Below are 12,650 nucleotides of genomic sequence, written 5' to 3' on the forward strand. Positions count from 1 at the left end.
TTTTAAATGTTGTCACTGTACCTGCATCCACCACTTTCTCTGGCAGTTCATTCCACACACGAACCATGCTCTGTATAAAAAGTTGGCCCCATGTCCTTTTTAAATTTTTCTCCCCTCACCTTAAAAATATGCCCCAGTTTGAACTTCTCCACTCTATGGAAGAGATCATTGTCATTCACCTTATTTTATGCTCCTTATGATTTTATAAACCTCAGCAATGTCGCCTCTCAACTTCCTATGCTTCAGTGAAAAAAGTCCCAACCTTTCCAATCTATTTTTATATCTCAACCCTCCATTTCCAGCAAAATCCTGGTAAATCATTTCTGAATCCTCTTGAGTTTAATAATATCCTTCTTGTAACGGGGTCACCAGGACTGCACACAGCACTCCAGAAGAAACTGCAGCAATGTGCTGTACAATCTCAACAAGACATTCTAACTCCTATACTTAAAGGTCTGAGCAATGAACATGCTAAACACCTTCTTAACCACAAAGTCTTCCTGTGACACAAATTTCAAAGAATTGTATACCTGAACTCCTGGCCTCTCTGTTCTACAACACTACTCAAGGTCCAACCATTAATTGTATAAGTCTTGTTCTTGTTTGTATTAATGACCTGCTATACCTCACATTTATCCAAATTAAACTCCATTTGCCACTTCTCATCCCATTGCTCCAATTGATCAAGATCTCTTTGTAATCTTAGATAAGCGGGGCGGTGTGGACTTGTTGGGCCGAAGGGCCTGTTTCCACACTGTAAGTAATCTAAGTTAATCTAAGTTATCAATCTAATCTAAGTAATCTAAATCTAATCTAAGTTATCAATCTAAGTTTATCTAAGTTATCTAAGTTAAATCTAAGTTATCTAAGTTATAACCTTCTTCATTGTCCAGTATACCACTAATCACCTGTAAATTTACTAACCATGGCTCCTACATTTTCATCCAAATCATTTATATAAATGACAAAACAGTGAACCTAGCACCGATCCCTTGGAACACCGCTTGTCACAGACCTTCAGTCCAAAAAACATACCTCCACCACCACCCTCTATCTCCAACCATGAAGCCATCTTTTCATAGAATCATAGATTCCTGTTGGAGTCTGAGTTTCAAACATTGCAACACCTCAGGGAGAGGGATGCTGCATTTCAGAGACAGTCACACTGCTTAGACTAATTTAATCAAATTCAGCCAATGGTCAGGGACAGGAGGGCATGGTTGTGAGTGAGGCAGGTAGAGGGATCCACGAGGTGGAGTTGCAGGAGCCTCAGCCCTTTTTCTTGTCCATCAGGTTCAAGAGTTTTGCTCACTCTGTGTGGATGGGAATGGGGACAGCAGGGATGATGAGCTGACTGACCACAGTACATGGTGCAGGAAGCCATTCAAATAGCTGGCAGAGAAGAGAAATGTTGTTGTAATCGTGGTTAGTATATTTAGAGTCATTAAGGCACAGGGTCATTAAGATTAATCAGGTAATGCGTGGCTCAGAGATTGGTGTGGGTGAAATGGGTTGGAATTCATGGGTTATTGGCACTAATACCGGGGAAGAAGAGACCTGTTTCGATGGGACAATCTTCATCTGAACAGTGCTGGGACCACAGTCCTAGCGAATCGTATAACTAGGGATATAGATAGGGCTTTAAACTAAATTCGCGGGGGGACGGTTGAGTTATTGGGGAAATTAGAAAACCCGAATTAAAAGACGAGGTAAGAGTGCAGAACTCAGGAGGGGTTATTAAAATCTCCAGCACAGACACAAATAGGACAGTGTATGGAAAGGGTTAGCAATCAAACTTCAAGCACACTGGACAAACAATGACACTGAGAAAGGGACAGTTAATACAGGACTTGTGGTGTTAGATCTGAATGCACCCACAGTAAGGAATTAGGAAAATGAGCTTGTGGCATAGATCGAAATTGGCAGGAATGATACAATGGGTATCATGGAGATGTGGCTGCAAAGGGATCAGGATTGGGAGCTGAATATTCAAAGTTATGTATCCTATTGAAAAGATATACAGGTGGGCAGAGGTGATGAGGTTGCCTTATTAGTAAGAAATGAAATTAAATCAATAGTAAGAAATGAAATAGGGTCAGATGGTGTAGAATATGTGTGGGTAGAATTGAGGAACTGCAAAGGTGAAAAAACCATAGTTCGAGTTATGTACAGATCTCCAAACAATTGACAGGAGTAGGGGTGCAAGATACACCAGGAGATAGAAAAGATGTGTCGGAAAAGCAAAGTTATAGTGATCATGGGGTATTTCAATATGCAGGTGAACTGGGAAAATCAGGTTGGTAGTGGATTGCAAGAAAAGGAATTCGTGGAATGTCTACAAAATGGCTTTTTGGAGCAGCTTGTGGTGGGGCCCACTAGGAAACGGGCAATACTGGATTTAGTGTTGTGCTATGAGGCAGATTTGATAAAGGATCTTCAGGTGAAGGAACTCTTAGGAAGCAGTGATCATAATATGATTGAACTTACTCTGCAATCTGAGAGGGAGAAGATGGAATCAGAGGTAATGGTATTATAGCTGAATAAGGTAAAAACAATGACTGCAGATGATGGAAACCAGATTCTGGATTAGTGGTGCTGGAAGAGCACAGCAGTTCAGGCAGCATCCAATGAGCTTCGAATTCGACATTTCGGGCAAAAGCCCTTCATCAGGAATAAAGGCAGTGAGCCTGAAGCGTGGAGAGATAAGCTAGAGGAGGGTGGGGGTGGGGAGAAAGTAGCATAGCGTACAATGGGTGAGTGGGGGAGGGGATGAAGGTGATAGGTCAGGGAGGAGAGGGTGGAGTGGATAGGTGGAAAAGGAGATAGGCAGGTAGGACAAGTCCGGACAAGTCATGAGGACAGTGCTGAGCTGGAAGTTTAGAACTAAGATGAGGTGGGGGAAGGGGAAATGAGGAAACTGTTGAAGTCCACGTTGATGCCATGGGGTTGAAGTGTTCCGAGGCAGAAGATGAGGCGTTCTTCCTCCAGGCGTCTGGTGGTGAGGGAGTGGCGGTGAAGGAGGCCCAGGACCTCCATGTCCTCGGCAGAGTGGGAAGGGGAGTTGAAATGTTGGGCCACGGGATGGTGTGGTTGATTGGTGCGGGTGTCCCTAACCTACACATTCCTGACTGGTCTTCTAACTGATTAATATTTCCGGAAAAATGCCACCTTTTCAGCTCCTTAGCATTATTTGGAATCAAAAGAATCCATAACAGGCTTTATTGATATCTACAGGGCCCAATTGACCGTTGCTGGTTGTTGTTGAACAGGCAGCTACATTTACTGTTCGTTCCTGTAGAAACAAAGGATACTTTTTGCCTTCACATCTTGGCTGGAAAATACGTGAAGCAGATTGCTACCTTTTAATTGAAGTGAAAATCAGTTTGGTTCTATTACGGGAGTTAATCTGCTCAACGGGTTTACTGCCCCAGTGGTGAAGTTGAGAATTATCCCCATTAACTTAATGACATTTGATAACAATTAACTGGTTTGTCAACCACTTGACAAGTATTAGAGAGCTAACATTAAATGCACTTACTACATTGCAATTAGCTGCTGGCTTTTCAGGGTCTGGGTCAAAATTGCATCTTAGGATGCTAGCGACTCAAAACTGTGTGCAGTGATGTGAGTGGTATGAATAACTGACAGACTGAGTGTTTTGCTCATGAAAAGAAAACCTGACCAAAGTTCACTCGTAGCATGGTAGTCAATGGAAGCAACAGAGTCTTGTGCACTAACTGGAGAGCCAGTAAGAGCTTCACATCACTTCTTTTCAGGAAAGTTTGCCACATTATGTGCTTGCTAGGCAGCTTAACTGGATCAACAACGACAGAGTGGAACGTTTTTAGCGGTCAGCCGCTCTTCAGAAAATGGCAGGAGGGAAGTCTTCGGGTAGGGGTCAAAGGTGAGGGCTGGGGAGGAAGACAAGACAGCCCCCTCTTCATGATGCTGGATTCTTCAATCAGGCATGGAGTGCCTGTGAACAAGAACACCTCCCGAGAGTCTATAAATTGTGGGCGGCACGGTGGCACAGTGGTTAGCACTGCTGCCTCACAGCGCCAGAGACCCGGGTTCAATTCCCGACTCAGGCGACTGACTGTGTGGAGTTTGCACATTCTCCCCGTGTCTGTGTGGGTTTCCTCCGGGTGCTCCGGTTTCCTCCCACAGTCCAAAGATGTGCAGGTCAGGTGAATTGGCCATACTAAATTGCCCGTAGTGTTAGGTAAAGGGGTAAATGTAGGGGTATGGGTGGGTTGCGCTTCGGCGGGTCGGTGTGGACTTGTTGGGCCGAGGGGCCTGTTTCCACACTGTAAGTAATCTCATCTAATCTACCCTGACAGGGTTTACATTTTGGGTTTTCTGCACACAACTGGCAAAATGCTAACAGCACTTGAATGAATTTCTTGAAGCTATTGGTCATTTAAGGACTCAAATTGATTGTGGTTCTAGAAGGCCATCCATCAACTTTCCCACCACAAGCTTAATCAGAACCATGATGGGAAGGTGGTGAGTTCCCAAACCCCTCAGACCTGCCCATTTAGATGCCTCTTCACCTCCAAATTCATCAGAGGGAGGGCATTAAACTCCAACTACAGAATCTATTGGCTGTCGCTTTGCTGTGAAATTATAAAGGTGGCTTTACTGTAGATTTTCTTGGCCAAAGACAAGTGCTGTGAGATGATTGAAGATAATTGAAAGCCAAACTGGAAAGAAATCAGAAATAATAATATACTTCAGACAAGTTTTAACTTAGTAGCACTTACTGGATTGGTTACTTCTTCTGAAATTGTGGAAATTGTGGAAAGATGCATAAAAGGCTGTCAATCTAATATCACTTGTTTTTATTTACTAGCCAAAGCTAAAATAAACTTGATGAGATTTTAAAAGATATTTTTATAATTTTTACAAAAGTTGGTAATTAATAAAATGGGTAAAAATGATACAGGAGAATACATTCTGCTTACAGAGCAGTACTTTTTTCTTGGCAGCTTGAGCTTCTCTAAATAGGAATTAACCATTTTACAGCAAGTGTAATTAAAACTGAAGTGCTGTAATTTTTCCATGGCAATTTATTCAGCACCATGCTTTCTTAAAAGTGGTAGTAATATTTGTTTTACATTATTATTCATATCAAGATTAGAGTGGTGCTGGAAAACCACAACAGGTCAGGCAGCATCTGAGGAGCAGGAAAATCGATGTTTCGGGCAAAAGCCCTTCATCAGGAATGGTCCTAAGTCCTGATGAAGAGTTTTTGCCCGAAATGTTGATTTTCCTGCTCCTTGGATGCTGCCTGACTTGCTGTGCTTTTCCAGCACCACTCTAATCATGACTCTGGTCTCCAGCATCTGCAGTCCTCACTTTCGCCTTATTATTCATATATCTGGTACTCTCCCCTAACAAGAGGCATGGGAAGGATACTGCAACCTTTTGGATTCTGTTATTGGGGTTGGGATTTGGTCTAAATTATGTTTTCAGTTTCTCATATCAACTGATCTAGCTGAGAACTATTGATGAAAGTGAGCAACAATGTATTTGGTGAAGAGTGTTATATCTCAGTAGTGAGTCAACATCAACAATAACATGTATTTGTGTGGCACTACTAACAAAAACATCTCAGAATACTATAAAGGAGCAAATCAAACAAATTTTGACACCAGAACACATGAACAGTGACAAAAAAACTTGATCAACAAAGTAGATTTAAAGGACCAATGTAAGGTAGGAAAGGTAAAGAGGCTTAGGGAAGAATTCCAGTGCCTAAGATCCACGTAATTAAAGTGAAGCACCAATATATGCATAATCAAATAAAAATTGCCCAAGTGGCCAAACCTGAAGAAGTTTTTTATCTATTCATTCATGAAATCTGAGCATTGATGCCATCTTTTATTGCCCACTGTCAGTGCCCTTGAGAATGTGGCAAAGAACGCCTCCTTGAATCACTGCAGTATTTTTGGGGTAGACACACTCACAATGTCGTTAGGAAAGAAGTTCCAGGCTTTTGAACCAGCAACTGTGAAGATACAGCGATATATTTTCAAGTCAGGTTAAATGTGGCTTGGAGGGGAACTTGGAGGTGTTCTTCCCAATGAATTGTTGCTCTTATCCTTCTAGATGGCAGTGATTGCAAGTTTAGAAGGTATTATCTAAGGAACCTTGGTGAATTGCTGCAGTTAATCTTGTAGATTATATACATTGCTGTCACTGTGGTGGCAGGGGTGAATGTTGAAGGTGTTTTTTGGGATGCGAAACAAATAGGCTGCTTTGTTCTGGATGGTATTGAGCTTCTTGAGTGTTGTTGGAGCTGTAATTATCCAAATGAGTGGGTAGTGTTCCATCACACTTCTGACTTTTGCCTTGTAGATGGTGTACAGAGTTTGAGAAAGTCAGGAGGTGAGTTACTCCACACTGAATTTCCAGTATCTGACTACTGTCATAGCAGCAATATTTATTTGGTTAGTCCAGTTAAATTTCCAGTCAATGGTAAGCATCGAGCTGTTGAAGGTGGTAATGCCATTTGAATGGAATGTCAATGAGCAATGGTTGGATTCTCTCTTCTTGGAGATGGTCATTACCTGACACTTGTGTGGCGTGAATATTCATTGCAACCTATCAGCCCAAGTTTGCAGTTTGTCCAGGTCTTTCTGCATTCAAATGTGGACTGCTTCATGATCAGAGGATCACAAATGGTACTGAACATTGTGCAATCATCAGCAAACATCCTCACTTCTGATTGGGGTGGAGGGAAGATCATTGATGAATTAGCTTAGGACACTATCCTTTGGAACTCCTGCAGCAATGTCCAGTGGCCAAGCTGATTCATCTCCAACAACTACAATCATTTTCCTTTGTGCCATGTGTGAGTCCAACCAGTAGACAGGTTTCCCCTGAATCCCATTGATTACCTTTTTCATAGAGCTTCATGATGTCTTAATTGGTCAAATGCTGCCTCAATGTCAAGGGTCACCAACAGCCTCTCCCCACCCCTCCCACACAAGACCATTGAGTTCCATTGTTTTTTCTATGTTTGGATCAAAGTCTATAATGGGGTCAGCAACTAAGTGGGCCTGATGGAACCCAATCAGCTCTATTTATTGTAAGCTGCTTCCATTGTTCTTCAGTTCTCTTTTGTAGCTTCAGAAGGTTGACACCTCACTTTAAGGTATGTCTTATGCTGCTCCTGGTTTCCCTACTGCACTCATCATTGAAATTAGGTTGATCTCATGGTTTTGTGGTAATGGTAGAGTGGGGGATGTGCCAGGCTATTAGATACAGATTGTGATGGATATAGTTCTTCTGCTGCTAATGGCTCACAGCATCTCATGGACCCTCAGTGCTAACCTGCTTGAACTCTTCAAGATATATTATATCTTTCTCAATGGTTCATACTGCTGCCTCACAGTGTCAGGGACCCAAATTCAATTCCAGCCTCAGGAGATTGCATGGAGTGTGCATTTTCTTCCCATGTATGCATGGGTTTTTGCTGGGTGCTCCAGTTTCCTCCCACAGTCCAAAGGTGTGCAGGTTGGGTGGATTAGCCATGGTAACTGCAGGGATATGGGGGTGGGGGGGGAGGGTCAGTGCAGACTCATTGAGTTAAATGGCCTCTTTCCACCCTATGGGGATTCTGTGATTTAGTACGTGGTCATGCCATACACATGATGGAGTGTATCCTTAATATTTAGGCAAGATTTCATCTTCACAGGTCATTCTTACCAATACTGTCATGGACAAATGTATCTGCAGCAGTCAGGCTGTTGTGGATGCGATTAGCTATCTTTATCCCTTTTGGTAGTTCTCTCACCACCTGATGCAGACCCAGTCTAGCAGCAATGTTCTTTAGAATTCAACCAACTGAGTCAGTAGAGGTGCTGCTGATGGATATTAAAGTCCCCAACACAATACCACTGTCAGTGTTTTCTCTAGGTGCTGTTCAGCATGAAGAATAACTTATTCATGAAATGTTATTTGTATGACTGTGTGTGGATGGTGGAGGGGTGGTGTGTGGGTGCAGGAGAGTCGTGTAATTAGCAGGAGGTTTCATTACCCATGTTTGACCTGATACAATGAGGCTTCATTGGATCCAAAGTCAATGTTAGTGACTCCCAGGGCAACTCACCTCTGACTGTATCCAAATATGCTATCTCCCCTTCTGGGTCTTCACAGTTGATGAGACAGTACACCTCCAGGTATGCTATGTGTGTTGTCTAGGACGTTGACTATAAGATAGGATTCTATGAATGTCACTATGTCAGATTATGAGACAGCTTTCCCAATTTTTGCCCAGATTCTGGTAAGGAGACATTATCAACAGAGGTGTGTTTGTTGATGCTGGATATTTGATCCAGTTTCATTCTTTCTCTCAGACTTTGTCTTAGTTTCATAGAACATACTGGCTTGCCAGGCCATTTTAGACTGTGATTAGGATTGTGATGGAATTGGAGTCATATGTAGACCAGATTAGCATTTCCTAAAGGATGTTAATCAATTGGATGGGCTTTTGTGGCAATTGACAATGGTCACCATTAGATAATCGTTTTTAATTCCAGATTAGTTTAATTTAAATTTCACTATTTGCTATAGTGGGATTTGAACGCATGTGCTCAAAACTTTGGCTTAGGCCTATGCATTATTAATTCAGTTGACAATACCACTAATTCCACAGGGTTTAGAGATTTTGGATTTTTATAGCACAGGAAGAACTTATTGAGATAAAGCTTGACTTAGTGTGCAGATAATCACAAGTGAATACTGACAATAAATAGGTATTGCTTTCATTATTATGGGAACATAGAAGCAGGAGTAGCGTTTATTGATAGATACACCCTGCATGACTTCTATCTCAAACATATAAAACACTGAATTACATATGAATTTTGGAATGTACACACATATGAATTGGGAACAGGGAAAGGCCTTTTAGGCCTTTGGCCCCTCTCAGCAATTTGATAACATTTGATTGAGGCCTGTACTTTCCAGTCTAAACCAGTATCTTTCGACTCCCTTGTCAGCTGAAAATCTAACTCAACCAAAAAAATATTCAATGGCTGCCTCCTCTACAACTCTCAAGTAAAGAGATTTCCATACAAGAGGTGAGGCCATACTGGATTTGGTTCTGGGTAACGAACCAGGCCAGGTGTTAGAATTAGAGGTAGGTGAGCACTTTGGGGATAGTGACCATAATTCGGTGATTTTTACACTCGTGATGGAGAGGGATAAGTGTGTACTACAGGGCAAGAATTATAGCTGGGGTAAGGGAAATTATGATGCGGTGAGGCATGACTTAGGATGTGTGGCTTGGAAAAGTAGACTCCAAGGCAAGAGTGTAAATGATATGTGGAACTTGTTCAAGGGGCAACTATTGAGTGTCCTTGATAATTATGTACCTGTCAGGCAGGAAGGAAAGGGTCGTGCGAGGGAGCCGTGGTTTAATAAGGAATTGGAATCCCTTGTTAAATGGAAGAGGGCGGCCTATCTCAAGATGAGACGTGAAGGTTCAATTGGGGCGATTGAGAGTTATAGGGTAGCCAGGAAGGACCTGAAGAGAGAGCTAAAAGCAGCAAGGAGGGGACATGAAAGGTCCTTAGTAGATAGGATTAGGGAAAACCCTAAGGCTTTCTATAGGTATGTTAGGAATAAAAGAATGACTAGGGTAGGAATAGGTCCAGTCAAGGATAGTAGGGGGAAGTTGCGTGTGGAGGCGGAAGAGATTGGGGAGACACTGAATGAATATTTTTCTTCAGTATTCACTCAGGAACAGGGCATTGTTGTCGATGAGAATACTGAGGCACAAATAAGTAGAATGGATGGCTTTGAGGTATGTAGAGAAGAGGTGTTGGAAATCCTGGAAAAGGTGAAAATAGATGGGTCCCCTGGGCCTGATGGCATTTATCCTAGGATTCTCTGGGAAGCAAGGGAGGAGATTGCAGAGCCATTGGCCTTGATTTTTATGTCCTCTTTGTCTACAGGAGTAGTCCCAGAAGACTGGAGGATAGCAAATGTGGTTCCCTTGTTCAAAAAGGGGAGTAGGGATAGCCCTAGTAACTATAGGCCGGTGAGTCTCACTTCTGTTGTGGGCAAAGTCTTAGAGAGAATTGTAAGGGATAGGATTTATGCACATCTGGATAGGAATAATGTGATCAAGGATAGTCAGCATGGTTTTGTGAAGGGCAAGTCGTGCCTTACAAACCTTATTGAATTCTTTGAAAAGGTGACGAAGGAGGTTGATGAGGGGAAAGCGGTAGATGTGGTATATATGGATTTTAGTAAGGCGTTTGATAAGGTTCCCCATGGTAGGCTACTGCAGAAAATACGGAGATATGGCATTGAGGGTGAGTTGGAGGTTTGGATTAGGAATTGGCTGGATGGAAGAAGACAGAGGGTAGTAGTTGATGGCAAAGTTTCTTCATGGAGTGCCGTCACTAGCGGTGTTCCGCAAGGATCTGTTTTGGGACCATTGCTGTTTGTCATTTTTATAAATGACCTGGAAGAGGGGTTAGAAGGTTGGGTGAGCAAGTTTGCGGATGATACGAAAGTCGGAGGAGTTGTTGACAGTGAGGAAGCATGTGGCAGGTTACAGCAGGATATAGAGAAGCTGCAGAGCTGGGCAGAAAGGTGGCAGATGGAATTCAATGTAGCTAAGTGCGAGGTGATTCACTTTGGGAAGAATAACAAAAAGATGGGGTACTGGGCTAATGGTCGGATACTTGGTAGTGTGGATGAGCAGAGGGATCTTGGTGTCCATGTACACAGATCTCTGAAAGTTGCCACCCAGGTAAATAGTGCGGTGAGGAAGGCATATGGCGTACTGGCTTTTATTGGTAGAGGAATTGAGTTCCGGAGTCCTGAGGTCATGATGCAGTTGTATAAGACTCTGGTACGGCCGCATCTGGAATATTGTGTGCAGTTTTGGTCGCCATACTATAGGAAGGATGTGGAGGCATTGGAACGGGTGCAGAGGAGGTTTACCAGGATGTTGCCTGGTATGGAAGGAAAATCGTATGAGGAAAGACTGAGGCACTTGGGGCTGTTTTCACTAGAGAAAAGAAGGTTTAGGGGTGACTTGATTGAGGTGTACAAGATGATTAGGGGGTTAGATAGGGTCGACAGTATGAACCTTTTCCCGCGTATTGAGTCGGGTATTACAAGGGGGCATAGCTTTAAATTAAGGGGGGGTAGATATAGGACTGATGTTAGGGGTAGGTTCTTCACTCAGCGAGTCGTTAGTTCATGGAATGCCCTGCCAGTAACAGTGGTGGACTCTCCCTCTTTATGGGCATTTAAGAGGGCATTGGATAGGTATATGGAGGATAGTGGGTTAGTGTAGTTTAGGTGGGCTTGGATCGGCGCAACATCGAGGGCCCAAGGGCCTGTACTGCGCTGTATTCTTCTATGTTCTATGTTCTATGTTCTATGTTCATATACTAACCCTCTGAAAAAGAAAACTCTCCCCATCTCTGCCTTAAATGGATAATGCTTTACTTTTTGATTTATGTGGGCTAGATCTAGAATCTGCCACAAGAGAAAACATCTTCTCAACATCCAACCTGTCAGGTCCATTCACAATTTTATGTTTCAATAAGATCACTTTTCATTCTTCTGAACTCAAAAGGATCCATTTCCTCATAAGACAAGCCCTTTGACCCAAGAATCAGTCAAGTGAACCTCCTCTGCACAGCCTCAAATGCAATTATATCATTTCTTAAATATGGAGGCCAAAACTGTACACAGTACTCCAAACGTAGTCTCATCAGTGACCGTAGAACTAGAAAAATATCCCTAATTTCATACTCCATTTCCCCTTGCAATAAACAACATTCTTTCTTACCTTCTTAATCATTTCTTGTACCTGCATGCTACTTTATGATTCATGCACCAGGAACACCCGGATCTATCTATACCACACCGTTTGGCAATTTCTCTCCATTTAAATAATATCCTGTTTTTCTTTATCTTAGTAAAAACAATATTGAAGTGACCTGATTTACTGGGGAGCCAATTTGAGTTTTGCACATTAGGACAATTATGGGCAATTTCAGGGTTGATGCAACCTTTGGTGTATTTAGGCTAAATACTATTTATCAGAACCAAAACTTTTTAGTGTGGAACTTGTGTGATTCAATACGTTTTAATCATACAGTGACATCCTCAGAAACGTATTTTTGTTGAATGACAACGTACTTGTAATTGCAGATGGAAGGCTGTGATATGTATAGATAATCTAATCTGTGACTGCATCTCTTCCTTTCCCGATTGCCCTGTCCACCACCCCCACCTTCTTATAAAGGTGTCTAGTTCAACCTGTTGGATGAGTCTGTTTGCACAAGACATCACACAAGAGGGTCTTACCCATTCATGGCTGATTGCACAGAGAGCGGAACACAGTTACCACGTCAACTGCTGAGACACGCAGGTGTGTGCAGTCACTGTAGCTCAGCCCTAATCTATTAGGCACTGCAATACCTTAAGCAGAAGCAGACTGAGACGCATACCTTCAGATGAATGAACTGCATCAGCCCTGGATATGGACAGTCCTGTCTCTTTAAATATGTGAAAAATAATGTGTATTTTGTTATCTGAACAATTGTTAAGCCATCTCATGCTCTATTACAGAATTATATAAAAAAAATACATTTTCTTTTAGTTTAAGAGAA

This window comes from Chiloscyllium plagiosum, unplaced genomic scaffold (genome assembly GCF_037043375.1).
Source record: "Chiloscyllium plagiosum isolate Xiang-an unplaced genomic scaffold, Cpla_swu_hap1 HiC_scaffold_13, whole genome shotgun sequence".
Taxonomy (NCBI): Eukaryota; Metazoa; Chordata; class Chondrichthyes; order Orectolobiformes; family Hemiscylliidae; genus Chiloscyllium; species Chiloscyllium plagiosum.